General features: G+C 55.4%; 1 protein-coding gene across 4 annotated transcripts in view; it reads right to left on the reverse strand.

Annotated features, from left to right (window-relative positions):
- The window catches only part of NRF1 (nuclear respiratory factor 1), a 72,526-nt gene extending 58,004 nt beyond the window's left edge, over positions 1–14,522 (reverse strand). For all 4 annotated transcript variants that reach the window (XM_064142777.1, XM_064142776.1, XM_064142774.1 and 1 more), the window contains exon 1: positions 14,373–14,522. The gene's annotated coding sequence lies outside the window, so the exon portion shown is untranslated. The remainder of the gene's footprint in view (positions 1–14,372) is intronic.
- Positions 14,523–15,939: the final 1,417 nt, after the last annotated feature.

A 15,939-nucleotide genomic window follows, 5' to 3' on the forward strand; every position in this document is an offset into this window, starting at 1 on the left:
CTGGGCCAGGCCTTCACAGCCCTCAAGGGGAAGAAATTGTTCCTCATGTCCAACCTAAACCTCCCCTGGAGCAACTTCAAGCCATTTCCTCTTGTCCTTGCTTCTTAGGAGAAGAGACTAAGTCCCACCTGGCTCCAACCTCCTTTCACAGGGAGCTGTAGAGAGCCAAAATGTCTCCCCTCAGCCTCCTTTTCTCCACTCTGAACAACCTCAGTTTTCTGACCAGACCTCTTCTCCAGACCCTTCCCCAGCTTTGTTGCCCTTTTCCAGACACCCTCCAACATCTCAATGTCCTTCTTGCAGTGAGGTGCCCAGAACTGAACCCAAGATTTGAGGTGTGGCCTCATCAGTGCCCAGCCCAGGAGGACAATCCCTGCCCTGGCCCTGCCAGCCACACTGGTCATAAACAAAGCAGCAGCTCCTCATTGAGACATGGCAAGAGACACAGTTCCAAAGGAGGGATGCTCCATGGGAGAAAGGGAAAAGAATGGAGGACACCCCAGCTGAAGCTGCAGCTTCTCACCTGTGTCCACCTGGACAGGGAGCCATTGACCACTGCCCTTTATATGCAGCTACCCAACCAGTTCCTTCAGCAAGGGACACTCCACCCATCAAATGCAGATCTCTCCAGCTTAGAGATAAGGATGTGGGGATGGGACTGAGCCAAAGGCAGCAAAGCCCACATAGATGGCACCTGTTGGTCTTCCCTCGTCCACTGAGCTATCACAGAATCAGTCAGGGTTGGGAGCACAAGGAGCAGCCAGTGCCAACCCCCCTGCCATGCCCAGGGACACCCTACCCTAGAGCAGGCTGCACACAGCCTCAGCCAGCCTGGCTTCAAACACCTCCAGCCAGGGGGCCTCAACCACCTCCCTGGGCAACCCATTCCAGCCTCTCACCACTCTCCTGCTCAACAACTTCCTCCTCACCTCCACTCTCACTCTCCCCACCTCCAGCTTTGCTCCATTCCCCCCACTCCTGCCACTCCCTCACAGCCTCAAAAGTCCCTCCCCAGCTTTCTTGTAGCCCCCTTCAGATCCTGGCAGGCCACAAGAAGGTCACCTGGGAGCCTCCTCTGCTGCAGCCTGCACAGCCCCAACTCTTTCAGTCTGTGCTCACAGCAGAGCTGCTGCAGCCTCTGAGCATCCTCCTGGCCCTGCTCTGGACACTCTCCAGCACCTCCACAGCCCTCTTGTCCCAGGAGCTCCAGAGCTGGATGCAGGACTCCAGCTGGGGTCTCAGCAGAGCAGAGCAGAGGGGCAGAATCCCCTCCCTGGCCCTGCTGGCCACACTGCTGCTGCTGCAGCCCAGGCTCTGCTTGGCTCTCTGGGCTGCAAGTGCACACTGCTGGCTCCTGCTGAGCTTCTCCTCCAGCAGCACCCCCAAGTGCCTCTGCTCAGGGCTGCTCTCCAGCTTGGCACTGCCCAGCCTGGATTTGTGCTTGGCATTGCCTCGACCCAGCTGCAGGACCTTGCATGATCAAGAAAGCCAACCACAGAAAACCAATAGGTTGGAAGCTCTAAGGATATGATGATGCTCCAAAGAGATTTCCTGGTAGCTGGAGCTTAGTCCAGAAGCTTTGGATGACAGCCAGGAATACTTTTAAAGCCATTTAAAGTGCCTTAAAATAATATGAAGATAGAATCCCTTTCATCACACACTGCAGTTGCTTCATGGCTGAGTCAAAGGTTCCTTTGATGTCCTGTGCAGTATGATCAATGGCTGTTGACACCATGACTGCAAGAACACCAGAGTGCTGGAGCAGGCTAAAACAGCACAAGGCAGACCACTAAATCCAGTAGAAAACATAAGAAACTGTACACAAACCACAGAAATGCCACAGCAGAGCTGGCTGGATGGGCAGGCCCAAAGAGTGCTGGGGAATGGAGGTGAAGCCAGTTGGTGGCCCAGTCACTGGAGGTGACAAAGCTGGGGAGGGGCCTGGAGCAGAGCCCTGTGAGGAGAGGCTGAGGGAGCTGGGGGGGTGCAGCCTGCTCAAGCTCACCCAGCCCAACCTAGCACCCAGCCCTGCCCAATCACCCAGACCATGGCACTAAGTGCCCCAGCCAGGCTTGGCTTCAACACCTCCAGCCACAGCCACTCCACCACCTCCCTGGGCAGCCCATTCCAATGCCAATCACTCTCTCTGACAACAACTTCCTAACAACATCCAGCCTAGACCTCCCCTGCCACAGTTCCAGGCTCTGCCCCCTTGTTCTGTCCCTGGCTGCCTGGCAGCAGAGCCCAACCCCACCTGGCTACAGCCTCCCTGCAGGCAGCTGCAGGCAGCAATGAGCTCTGCCCTGAGCCTCCTCTGCTGCAGGCTGCACCCCCCCAGCTCCCTCAGCCTCTCCTCACAGGGCTCTGCTCCAGGCCCCTCACAGCTTTGTCGCCCTCCTGTGGACACCTTCCAGTACTGCAACATCTCTGCAATGGAGGAGCCCAGAACTGGACACAGCACTCCAGGGGTGGCCTGAGCAGTGCTGAGCACAGGGGCACAAGAACCTCCCTTGTCCTGCTGCCCACACTGCTCCTGAGCCAGCCCAGGCTGCCATTGGCTCTGCTGCCCACCTGGGCACTGCTGCCTCAGCTTCAGATCCTCTCTGCCAGCACCCCCAGGGCCCTCTCTGCCTGGCTGCTCTCAGCCACTCTGGCCCCAGCCTGCAGTGCTGCTTGGGGTAGTTGTAGCCAAAGTGCAGACCCTTCCCTTGCTCATGGAGAGAATTTGCTGGGGCCTACAATTTGGTCCAACAAACCTCATTTTTTTCCCAGCCTGCTGTGGGAGCTGTGCAAGGTTTAAAGTGGGACTGACTTTCCATGGCCTCCTGTCAGCAGTAACAACTGATACCCTGCACAAAAGCAAGATAAGCTGAGCTGGTTTGCACCTCTGCTATCAAGACTGAGGACAACATCTTCTTTTCAAAGGCATAGTTGCAGAGATGTGGTAACCTAAGCACCAAGAGGAACTGTAGAAACCAGCTCTGGTTCCAGAGCGTCCTCCTGTGGCATGGCATTAGTATAATGAACCTTTTAATGAGAGGAGAAAAACAAACCCCCTGCTACCAGTCTCATCATCATGGAAAGACCTGAAGTCAAATGGATTCAGGCATTGGAACAGGGTGCTCAGGGAGGTGGTGGAGTCACCATCCCTGGAGATCCTGGAATCAGAATCAGTCAGGGTTGGAAGGGACCACAGGGATCATCTAGTTGCAACCCCCTTGTCATGGGCAGGGACACCCTACCCTAGAGCAGGATGTTCAAATTCCATGTGACATGGCACATGGGGACATGATTTGATGGCCATGATGGTGTTAGATTAGAGAAGGGTTTAGGGTTGGAAGGGACCTCAAAGCTCAGCCAGTTCCAACCTCCTGCCATGGGCAGGGACAGCTCCCACTAGAACAGGTTGCTCAAGGCCTCATTCAACCTGGCCTTGAACAACTCCAGGGAGGTTGGGGAGCACAGAATCACCCAATGTGATCAAAGATCACATTGGGTGATTCTGTGCTCCCCAACCTCCCTGGGCAACCTGTGCCAGGGTCTCACCACCCTCACTCTAAAAAACCCTTCCCTAACATCCAGTTTGAATCTCTCTGCCTCAAAGCTCAGCCAGTTCCAACTCTTCACCATAGGCAGGGACACCTCCCACTAGAACAGGTTGCTCAAGGCCTCATCCAACCTGGCCTTCAACACCTCCAGGGAGGTTGTGGAGCACAGAATCACCCAATGTGATCAAAGAAACTAAACACAGAGTGGTCTTTTAAGAAGAACCACCCCAACTGCTGACAGAGCTGTGATCTGCTGACCACCAGCAGCGCCAATGACCCTCACCCCAACAGGATCAGAGCCAAAAGACAGAGTGCAGCCAAAGCTGGCTGCATTAAGGTGCAAATGTTCCCAGCTGTAATCCTCTTTTCTGGAGAGAGAGGATTAGTGGTTCTGCTGGACTACCACAGAAAAGAGAATAGGAGCACTGAGGGAGGGATTCTGATGTGATCATAGCTGTGTGCACATTGAGATGTGGAGCTGGGAAGTATCACACCAGCTATGAAACCAGCATCAAGAGGTTTGCTGTTATCAACCTTGGCTTCAAGGAATACCTTAAGGGCTTAGTGCTCACATGACTGTATGCTAATGCTCACAGAATCATAGACTCATAGAATGGTTTGGCTTGGAAGGGTCCTTCAAGATCATCTAGTGCCAACTGGATGGGCAGGGACAACTCCCATCCCACTAGACCAGGCTGCTCAAGGCTGCATCCAACTCAGCCTTAAACACTTCCAACCCTAACCATTGACAACCTACTGGTAGATGGTAGCTGAAGCTAAGGCAGCAGTGCCCTGGTGGGCAGCAGAGCCAATGGCATCCTGGGCTGGCTCAGGAGCAGTGTGGGCAGCAGGACAAGGGAGGTTCTTGTGCCCCTGTGCTCAGCGCTGCTCAGGCCACCCCTGGAGTGCTGTGTCCACTTCTGGGCTCCTCCATTGCAGAGATGTTGCAGTACTGGAAGGTGTCCACAGGAGGGCGACAAAGCTGTGAGGGGCCTGGAGCAGAGCCCTGTGAGGAGAGGCTGAGGGAGCTGGGGGGGTGCAGCCTGCAGCAGAGGAGGCTCAGGGCAGAGCTCATTGCTGCCTGCAGCTGCCTGCAGGGAGGCTGTAGCCAGGTGGGGTTGGGCTCTGCTGCCAGGCAAGCAGCAACAGAACAAGGGGCCAGAGGCTGAAGCTGTGCCAGGGCAGGTCTAGGCTGGATGTTGTTAGGAAGTTGTTGTCAGAGAGAGTGATTGGCATTGGAATGGGCTGCCCAGGGAGGTGGTGGAGTGGCTGTGGCTGGAGGTGTTGCAGCCAAGCCTGGCTGGGGCACTGAGTGCCATGGTCTGGGTGACTGGGCAGGGCTGGGTGCTAGGTTGGACTGGCTGAGCTTGGAGGCCTCTTCCAGCCTGGCTGATTCTATGACTCTCTGTTTCTGATCTAGTTGATGTCCATGCTCCTTGCAGGGCAGTTGGATCCAGATGACCTTTAGGGTCCCTTCCAACTCAAACCATTCTGTGGTTCTATTATTCCTTTTTGTGGTTTTATTCTACCTAAGGTTAAGATTTTTCCCCCCTGCTGCTGTTCAAGCAGAGGAGTTGTGCATGCCAGGTCTGCAGACATCCTCTGACATCAGCTATCTGAGGTGGTGAGATCTTGAAGGTCTTCTCCAAACCAAACCATTCCAGGAATCTGCATTCACATGGGGAAGAACTTAGGGGTTCTCCTGCAGACTCAGGCAAACAGCCATCTCCAGTTACCCTGCAGTGCCCTTTAGGGCATCTGAGGTGACAGAGTACACCAAGGCTGATTCTGTGCCAGTATAAAATGTAATAGCTCCTTCTTTTAGCAGCTGGAACTGGGAAAAGGGAAAGGACAGGCTCCCTCCCCATGCTTTCCTGCATTTCAAGAACATGTTTGCCCCACAAAATACTGAGGATGAGGAAGAACTCCCCCCCAGTAACTAACCAGACTCTGAAAAGAGAAAGGGTCACCTCTGTAAATGAAGCAGCAGGCATGGGGGAAAACCTAGCAGGTTGCAATGGCAGCTCTGTGTTGTGCAGGATTAAGAGATGCTGAGGGGCCTGGAGCATGTCTGTGAGGAGGAAGGGCTGAGAGCCCTGGGGCTGTTGAGCCTGGAGAAGAGCAGCCTGAGAGGGGATCTGAGCAATGCTCTGCAAGAATCATACAATCAAGCAGGTTGGAAGAGACCTCCAAGCTCAGCCAGCCTGGTCTAGTTCTAAGCTTCCAACTTCAAAAGACACAGGAAACTACTGAAGAGAATCCAGTGGAGGCTCCAAAGATGCTGAGGGGCTTGGAGCATCTCTGTGAGTAGGAAAGACTGAGAGACTTGGGGCTGTTGAACCTGGAGAAGAGCTGCCTGAGAGGGGATCCAAGCAATGCTCAGCAAAGAGCATCATAGAATCAAGCAGGTTGGAAGAGAGCTCCAAGCTCAGTCAGTCCAACCTAGCACCCAGCCCTGGCCAGACCATGGCACTAAGTGCCTCATCCAGACTCCTCTTGAACACCTCCAGGGATGGTGAAGAGCTGAACGAGGGCAAAGAAAATGATCCAGATCTTTCTAGCCAAATACAAGACTGGGCAGAACCATAAAGAAGGGGAAGGCAAGGGACTGGGGTGGCCTTGCTGCTGTCACCACAACTACTGTTCCACTGTTGTTTAGGGAGGTGGTTCAGAACTTCACTTCACCAACTACAGTCACAAAAATCACAGGATGGTAGGGTTAGGAAGGGACCTCTGGAGGTCATTGTGTCCAACCTCCCTGCCACAGCAGGACATTTATATGGGAGGGGAGGGTCAGACAAGGAGGATTTCATCCCTAGAGTGCTGTTGAAGGGTTGTTTGTTTTAACTCCATATTTGAAACTAAAAAGCTCACCTGTCTTGCTTTGGCCTGAAGATCTCCAAGGGGAGTTAAAGGTTGTCTTCCTTTGTTAACTTCAAGCTGCAGTGTGATGGGGGTTTCAGTTTGGCTGGATTTTGGGTTGGGTTTGGGTTTTGGGTTAGTTTGTCTGTGTGGTTTTGGTTTAGTGTTCTTTTGGGGATGGGTTGGGGTTTGTTGGGGTGGGGAGGAGGATGTTAGTGTCGTTCATTTGAGCAATTCTTTGTTTTTCAAGAGCTATTCTAATTTAATTGTTCCATGAGGTGTCACACGACAGACTTAAGGCTCTGGAGCTGGTCTGGGATGAAAGAAGGCTGCCTGCCCACAATGCAAGGCTATTCTGAGGGCTGCTTCTCTTACCACAACCCAGCTGGGGGTGTGCAGCCTGCAGCAGAGGAGGCTCAGGGCAGAGCTCATTGCTGCCTGCAGGGAGGCTGTAGCCAGGTGGGGTTGGGCTCTGCTGCCAGGCAGCCAGCAACAGAAGAAGGGGACACAGCCTCAAGCTGTGCCAGGGCAGGTCTAGGCTGGATGTTGTTAGGAAGTTGTTGTCAGAGAGAGTGATTGGCATTGGAATGGGCTGCCCAGGGAGGTGGTGGAGTCTCTGTGGCTGGAGGTGTTGAAGCCAAGCCTGGCTGGGGCACTTAGTGCCATGGGCTGGGTGCTAGGTTGGACTGGCTGAGCTTGGAGCTCTCTTCCAGCCTGGCTGATTTGCAGCAAAGAGCCAATGATGCTCATTACAGCTGCATGAGTCACAAATATCTGCTACAAGGGCCACCTCAGCACCATTTGTTATCTCTCTACTGCTCCACATAGTCATAGTTAATCACAGAATGGTAGGGTTTGGAAAGGAGCTCTAGAGTTCAAGTCCACTCCCCCTGCCAAAGCAGGGTGACCTAGGTCAGGTCACACAGGAACACATCTGGGCATGTTTTGAGTCTCCAGAGGAGGCTCCACAACCTCTCTGGGCAGCCTGTTCCAGTGCTCTGTCACCCTTGCAGTGAAGTTTCTCCTCATTTTGAGGTGCAGTCTCCTGTATTCTGGCTTGTATCTGTTGTTCCTTGTCCTATCCCTGGGCACCACTGAAATGAGACCATCACTTTCATCCTGAAAGCCACTCCTCAAGATCATATAGACACTAATAAAACCCCCTCTCAGCCTTCTCAAGACTAAACAGCCCCAGGTCTGTGTCTTCATAGGGGAGATGTTCCAACTTCCCCCCATCATCCTTACAGCTCTCCATTGGACTCTCTCCAGTAGAGCCCTGTCTTGAAATGCAGAGCCCAAAACTGGACACAGTATTCCAGGTATGGTCTTACCAGGGTAGAGGGAGAGAAGAACCTCCCCAGACCTGCTAAACACTTACCTTGATGCACCCCAAGATGCCATTGGCCCTCTTAGCCACAGGAGCACACTGCTGTCCCATGGAGAACTTTGTGTCCACCAGGACTCCAAGGTCTTCCTCAGTGCAGCTGCTTTCTCAACCATTTAGTCCACCCCCCCAGCTAAAGCAGTCACCCAGGGCAGCTTGCCCAGTACTGCAACATCAAGGTGGGTTTGGAATCTCTCCAGAGACTTCACAACCTCTCTGGACAGCCTGTTCCAGGGCTCCAAAACCCTCAAATCCAACAAACTGTTCCAGATGGAACCTCCTGTGTTTCAGTTTGTGCCCCTTTGCCCCTTGTCCTGTCACTGGGCACCAGTGACAAGAGTCTGCTTCATCCTCTTGCCCCCCACCTTTTAGCTCTTGCTGAGCACTGAGCAGATCCCCTCTCAGGCTGCTCTTCTCCAGGCTCAACAGCCCCAGGGCTCTCAGCCTTTCCCCCTCATAGACATGCTGAGACCCCTCAGCATCTTCACAGCCTGCTGTGGACTCTCTCCAGTAGCTTCAAGTCTGTCTGGACCTGGGGAGAAGGACAGAACTGAATCCAGGACTCCACTTATAGCCTCACTAGGGCAAAGCAGAAGGGAAGGAGAACCTCTCTGGACCTGCTGGCCACATTCATCTTCATTCTCTCCACAATAAATGCACCCTGTTGTGCAGTGTATGATACTTAAAAAGACCAAGAGGTAAGTTTGAAAGCTCTTTTATTTCACAACTCAAGCACTGGGTAATGAGTAACACACCAAATCTTAACCATATTGTTTCCCATTGGATCTAGAAGGAAGATAAAGTCCAAGGCTACATTTTACAGCACCTCTTGCACTGAAAAAAAGAACCACCACCACAAGCTGATTTCTCCTGGCACCAGGCAACCTTTTCATGTCTAAAAAACTATGGGGTATTTTTGTGGGATAAGGGATAGGACTGGAGAATGGTTTAGGTTAGAAGGAACCTCAAGGATCATCCAGTTCCAACCCCCCTGCCATGCCCAGGGACACCCTACCCTAGAGCAGGCTGCACACAGCCTCAGCCAGCCTGGCCTCAAACACCTCCAGCCATGGGGCCTCAACCACCTCCCTGGGCAACCCATCCCAGCCTCTCACCACTCTCCTGCTCAACAACTTCCTCCTCACCTCCAGCCTCACTCTCCCCACCTCCAGCTTTGCTCCATTCCCCCCACTCCTGCCACTCCCTCACAGCCTCAAAAGTCCTTCCCCAGCTTTTTTGGAGCCCCCTTCAGATCCTGGAAGGCCACAAGAAGGTCACCTGGGAGCCTCCTCTGCTGCAGCCTGCATAGCCCCAACTCTTTCAGGCTGTGCTCACAGCAGAGCTGCTGCAGCCTCTCAGCATCCTCCTGGCCCTGCTCTGGACACTCTCCAGCATCTCCACATCTCCTTGTAATGGAGGCTCCAGAGCTGGATGCACAGCAGAGACACTGCACTCTGCTTCCTTCCTAGAGGATCTTCTTCCAGATCACAGTAAGGGCAGGCAACAAAATAATAACTCCAAAGCCTTCAAGAGATTGAGAAGCTGCCATGAAAGTCTCCCTCAGTTGATAGAGATGAAGCAGAAGCAGCAATGGGAAAACTCCCAGAGCATGAAGGTGGCAACAGATGTTTGAGATGAAGAAGGCTACAAGCTAGATATATGATGGAGGTGGCTCTAGCACTCCCAGGCTGGGTTCCTGCTCTCAACCAGTCATTTGTGGTTCTTTACTTTCACATACAGCTCTTCACTTCTGAGCTTGCCAGAAGTGAAACTGGCTAAAGGTTTAAGATAATTCAGGCTGCTGATGACAAACAAAAACGCTGACACTCCAACACTTGAAGCAGTCCTGACACCAAAATCCCTGTAGCCTGGCAGCTGACATCTCTGCAGCCCACCAGGCACAGGAGACTTTTGTCCAGGGATGCTGAAACAATTCACTGAGGTGCAAAATGGCAGTGTGTAAAGCCCCTGCCTGACCAAACTTATCCAGAAGCAAGGTGGACTTTGCTCACTGTGGCTTAGGCCACAGTGCTACAGATGTTCCCGATGGAGCTACAGGGAAGGGCAACCTCCAAACAGGGCACACACTAAGGAGCTTGTTTTTAGCAAGGAATGGTTTGGCTTGGGAGATTAAAGATCATCTCCTTCCAAACCCCCCTGCCAGGTTGCTCAAATCCTCATCCAACAGGGGCTTGGACACCTCCAGTGAGGGGCATCCACCACCTCTCTGGGCAACCTGTTTCAGTCTCACCATCCTCCTGCAAAGAATTGCTTCCTAGTCCCAAATCTAACTCTCCTCTCTTCCAACTCGAAGTCACTGCCCCTCATCCTGTCCCCCTTGTGACAAGTCCCTCCCCAGCTTTCCTGGAGCCCCCTTCAGGTACTGGATGGAAGGCTACAAGAAAGTCTCCCTGGAGCCTTCTCTTCTCCCTGCTCAACAACCCAAACTCCCTCAGCTTGTCTCCAGACTTATCTTTGGGGCCCTCCTCTGGAGCCCAACAGTTCCACGTTCTTCCTGTGCTAGGGGGGCCCAGAACTGGACAGCTGGAAGTGGGGTTTCACAAGAGCAGAGGAGCAGAACCACCTTGCTCATCCTGCTCGTTTATTTACATCCAAGACCAAGGTGTGTGCTGTTGTGACACATGGGGCAGCACAGCTGGCAGGGCACATTCCACATCCATGCCACACATCTGTGTCAGGATGACTTACACACTCATTACACCTGGCCAGGCCACCTTACCTCCAAAAGAACATCCTGGAAGCACAGCAGGTATGACATGAAATGCCACAAGCTAACTGATTTGATTTGAAAGGCTTTCATTGCTCCACACCAAAAAACCCTACTGCCTACCCAGACACCAACACTGGCTGCCAAGGACAGACTCTTTAGAAGCATAGAATCAAGCAGGCTGGCAGAGACCTGGCTCAGCCAGACCAACCTAGCACCCAGCCCTGCCCAACCAACCAGACCATGGCACTAAGTGCCTCATCCAGGCTTGGCTTCAACACCTCCAGCCACAGCCACTCCACCACCTCCCTGGGCAGCCCATTCCAGTGCCAATCACTCTCTCTGACAACAACTTCCTCCTCACATCCAGCCTAGACCTGCCCTGCCACAGCTTGAGGCTGTGTCCCCTTCTTCTGGTGCTGCTTGCCTGGCAGCAGAGCCCAACCCCACCTGGCTACAGCCTCCCTGCAGGCAGCTGCAGGCAGCAATGAGCTCTGCCCTGAGCCTCCTCTGCTGCAGGCTGCACCCCCCCAGCTCCCTCAGCCTCTCCTCACAGGGCTCTGCTCCAGGCCCCTCCCCAGCCTTGCTGCCCTGCTCCAAACACCTTCCAGCACCTCAACAGCTCTCTGCAATGGAGGAGCCCAGAACTGGACACAGCACTCAAGGTGTGGCCTGAGCCATGCTTCATTCCACCTAAATCGTGTGAGCATCCATCAAGCCACACACTTTGTGAAGAGCAGATGCTGCTGAGGTATATAAAGTGCACAGACACACAAAAGCTACGTAGGAGGAGGCAGAGGGTTTCCCAGCTCACTGTATTTATGGCCCATGCCTTGTTGATTGTAAAGTCTGTTCCTAAATGTGAGACTGCTGAGAAGCAAGTATGATACAATAAAATAACTGGATCATAAAGGTTGGAAAAGACCTCCAGGATCAGCAAGTCCAACCCATAACACTGCCAGCTCACCACTACACCACATCTAAACAGCTCTGCAGCCCCTCCAGGGATCAGAACTCCAACCAGGCAGCCTGGGTGAGCGCTCAACCACTCCTTCAGTGCAGACATTGCTCTTCATGTCCAACCTAAACCTGCTTTGGTGCAACCTGAAGGGGCTCTCTCCTGTCCTATCACTTGTTGCATGGGAGAACAGAGGTGCAGCTTGAGGGGATTCTCTCCTGTCCTATCACTTGTTGCATGGGAGAACAGAGGTGCAACTTGAGGGGATTCTCTCCTGTCCTATCACTTGTTGCATGGGAGAACAGAGGTGCAGCTTGAGGGGATTCTCTCCTGTCCTATCACTTGTTGCATGGGAGAACAGAGGTGCAGCTTGAGGGGATTCTCTCCTGTCCTATCACTTGTTGCATGGGAGAAAAGACCAACCCTCACCTGGCTCCAGCCTCTTTCAGGGAGTTACAGAGACAGTAGGTCTCCCCTCAGCATCTTTTTCTCCAGGTCCCTCAGCTGCTCACCAGTTCTATTCTCCAGATCCTTCAGCAGCTTTTTGCCCTTCTCTGGATCCATTCCACCCCCTCCATGTCCTTCTTAGAGTGATGAGCCCAAAATGGAACCCAGGACTCCATGTGTGGCCTCACCAGTGCCCAGTTCAGGGGGACAATCCCTGCCCTAGTTCTGCTGGCCACAGTCTTGCTGATCCAAGCCTGGATGTTGGTGGCCTTGTGGGCCACCTGGGCACATGCTGGCTCATCTCTGTCACCTAACACTCCCACATCTGTTTCCACCAGGAAAATACACCAAAAAACAACCACAAGAGTCTATAAAATAGTGATCACACATAGGAAGGGATATGAACAGATGAGATGATTTAAGGAAACACTACACTATAAGATTTGTCCAAGATAGACAAAACTCTGAAGAGAAAGTTAATATCACCCTGACCTTTCCCAAGCTGTCATCATCATGTATTTCCTCTTTCAACCTCAGTGAAAATATAACTCTTGCTTCTGGCTTTACCACTGACATGAAAATCCAAAGGAAAAGAGGATGAACAAATTCATAGAATCAAGCAGGTTGGCAGAGACCTCCAAGCTCATCCAGTCCAACCTAGCACCCAGCCCTGCCCAACCAACCAGACCATGGCACTAAGTGCCCCAGCCAGGCTTGGCTGCAACACCTCCAGCCACAGCCACTCCACCACCTTCCTGGGCAGCCCATTCCAATGCCAATCACTCTCTCTGACAACAACTTCCTCCTCACAGCCAGCCTAGACCTGCCCTGGCACAGCTTGAGGCTGGGTCCCCTTCTTCTGTTGCTGCTTGCCTGGCAGCAGAGCCCAACCCCACCTGGCTACAGCCTCCCTGCAGGCAGCTGCAGGCAGCAATGAGCTCTGCCCTGAGCCTCCTCTGCTGCAGGCTGCACCCCCCCAGCTCCCTCAGCCTCTCCTCACAGGGCTCTGCTCCAGGCCCCTCCCCAGCCTTGCTGCCCTGCTCCAAACACCTTCCAGCACCTCAACATCTCTCTGCAATGGAGGAGCCCAGAGCTGGACACAGCACTGCAGGGGTGGCCTGAGCAGTGCTGAGCACAGGGGCAGCAGAACTCACCTACTTCCCACCTATTGCCCCAACATCAGGGCAGTAAAAGTTCCAGGGTTTTAGAGTGATGGGAGATCAGCCAGAAGAGAAGGTAAGGCCACTGCTAAAGGAAGGATGAACAGAAGCTGCCATGCCATCACCAACTAGACTCTGAAAAGTAACAACCACACAACATCACCACAAGGCTGAAAGTACTCTTACCACGGCCAGGGCATAGGAAAAGGGGCTAAAACCCTGCCTGCACAGCAGAACCAAGAGATCAAAAAAGCCCAGAACTACAACACCCTTCTAAGCTAAACATCCTCAGTTCTGGGAACAACGAAGATAGAGCAGAAAAAGAAGACAAAACAGAGACCCGAATGTTGAAGAGGTGCATTGAAAACCTCTCCTCAGCTACGAAATCCATCTGCAGCTGCCAGAAAGCTGAGACCTACTAACCCCACACAGAGGAAGGCTTTTGGGGTGAGTGCTTCTGCCTCGTAATGCCTGCTTACACTAACGTGGTCTGTCCCGAACCAAACGCTGTATAACCCAAGAACAAAGAGCAAGGGCCTCTAAAGCCTTTCGGCTGGACCAGGCGAGGCGGGAGGGGAGAGGAGAAAGCGAACAGAACATGGTTGTGCGGTGAACACTGTTTCAATCCGGCTCCACAACTCGTGTGCCAAAGGGCACCGCCGGCCCGGGCCGCTGCCACCGGGCAGCCGCTGGCAGCCAGCAAACCGGGGAAAAGGAAAGGGAAGGAGAACAGGGGTGGAGGAAGAAAGACATGCACCCCACACGGGGCTGCAGACGCGACCCAACTGCGCCTCCCGGAGCAGGACGGGTGGGAAGCGGGGCCGGAGCACGCCGCTGCCGCAGCCCGCAGCCCCCGCCGCGGCCAGACGCGTGGGCCCGGCCCGCACCGCCTTCCCTTCCCTCCCCTTCCCTTCCCTCCCGCTCTCCTGCCCTCCCGCCGCCACCCCCGCTCCCGCCGGTGCCTCCCATTCGGTGCCCCCGGGAGCTCCCCCAAGCCGCGGCCGAGCGCAGCCCCCCGCGGCGCCCCGCAGGCCCCCCGGCCGCCGCCCCGCCGCCAGCAGCCACCCCTGCACCGGCGGGCAGCGGGAGCGGCCCAGCGGCCCGCCGCGGGCCTCGCTCCGCCGCCTCGGCAGCGGGGCCTAGCGCGGCCTAGGGGCCCCGCGGCGGCGCGGAGGGAAGGCGCGGAGCCGTGAGCCGGGGGTGCCTGGGCGGCCGCGGGGGCCCCCGCGTTGCTGCGGCTGCGCCGGGCTGGAGGAGCTGGGAGATTGCGCGGTAGGACACTCACCTCAGAGCGGCTGCGCTGCGGCGGGCCTGCGCCGTGGAGCCTCTTGCCGGGCGGCGGCCGGGGAGGGAGCCGAGAGGGGAGGACGAGCGGCTCGCCCTGAGCCGCCGCAGTGGCGAGCGGGAGAGGCGGGGAGCGGCGGCGGCGGCGGCGGGAGGAGGCCGGGGGGAGAGGGAGAGGAGAGGGGGGAGGAGGAGGAGGAGGAGGAGGAGGACGTATGGCGTCATAGCCCGGCGCCGCCGCCATCATGAGGAGGGCAGAGCCGCGCCGGCCGCCCGGCGCCGCCATGTGCAGCAGGTCGGGGCAGGGGCAAGAGGGGCGGCGGAGGTAGGCGGCCGGGAGCGGGCGGGCGGCGGCGCCATGCTGGGCAGGTCGCAGCGCCTCTGCCCCCGGCACCCTGCGCTGCCCCGCGGGGAGCCAGGGGCGCGGAGCAGGCCTGGGGAGCCGCCGCCATCTTGGGGAGGTCGCGCCCATGGCCCCCTCCCTCCTTCCCTCCCTCCCTCCTCGGCGAGGAGGTGCGAAGGGGCTGGGGGGCAGCCCTGCGGGAAACGGCGAGCCGAGCCCTGGCGGCTCAGCTCAGCTGAGCAGGCTGCCGTCCCAGTCCTGCTCGTTCGTTCGTCTGTGTGGAAAAGCCCCGTTTAAACCATGCCAGCCTGCTGCTGGGCCTCGCCTTCTCCTGCCTGCCCCTGGCTCCCGTGGCTCTAGGGCGGGAGGGATCTCAGCGCTGAGCTGCTCTGGGTTAAAGTAAATAGAAAGAGATCAAAATAACACCCCGGGAGGCCGGCAGGGCACGGGAGAGGCCATCTGTTTGCGGCTGCAAATCTCTGCCCTCTCCCAGGCAGGGCCAGCAGCTAGAAGCAGCTGTGGCTGCTGGGCTGGAGCAGCTCGGAAAGGCAGCTCGGGCTGAAGCCAGGAGGATGAGCTGGGCTCATGTCTGCACATGAGCAGCTGGAGAGGTGACCACTTCTGCCCTGAACGTGGCCTCTCGTTTCTGCTGCTGCCCAGTGGGCAGGGAGGAACTGAACTAACTGCCCCTGCTAATTGCTCTTTCTGCTGTATGTAAGCTGCTCATGGAGTCGTTTTGGTTGGAAAACACCTTGAAGATCATTGAGTCCAACCATCAACCTGACACTTCCATGGCTACTGCACTGCTGAATTGCTATGGTTGGAAAAGACTCTCAAGAACATCAGATCCAACCATCCAGCTGGCAGCTGGCACCAGTGCTGTGCCCCAGGGATCAGTGCTGGGCACAGGCCTGGTCAATGTCTTCACTGGTGATCTGGACCAGGGGATTGAGTCCAGCAGCAGTGAGTGTGCAGCTGGCACCAAGCTAGGAGCAGTGTGGAGCTGCTGGAGGGTAGCAGAGCCCTGCAGAGGGACCTGGCCAGGCTGCATGGGTGGGCAGAGGCCAAGGGGATGAGACTGAACAAGGCCCAGGGCAGGGTTCTATACTTGGGCCACAACAACCCCAAGCAGCACTACAGGCTGGGGACAGAGTGGCTGAGAGCAGCCAGGCAGAGAGGGACCTGGGGGTGCTGGGGGAGAAGAGCTGAAGCTGAGGCAGCAGTG

This window comes from Pogoniulus pusillus, chromosome 4, assembly GCF_015220805.1.
Source record: "Pogoniulus pusillus isolate bPogPus1 chromosome 4, bPogPus1.pri, whole genome shotgun sequence".
NCBI lineage: Eukaryota > Metazoa > Chordata > Aves > Piciformes > Lybiidae > Pogoniulus > Pogoniulus pusillus.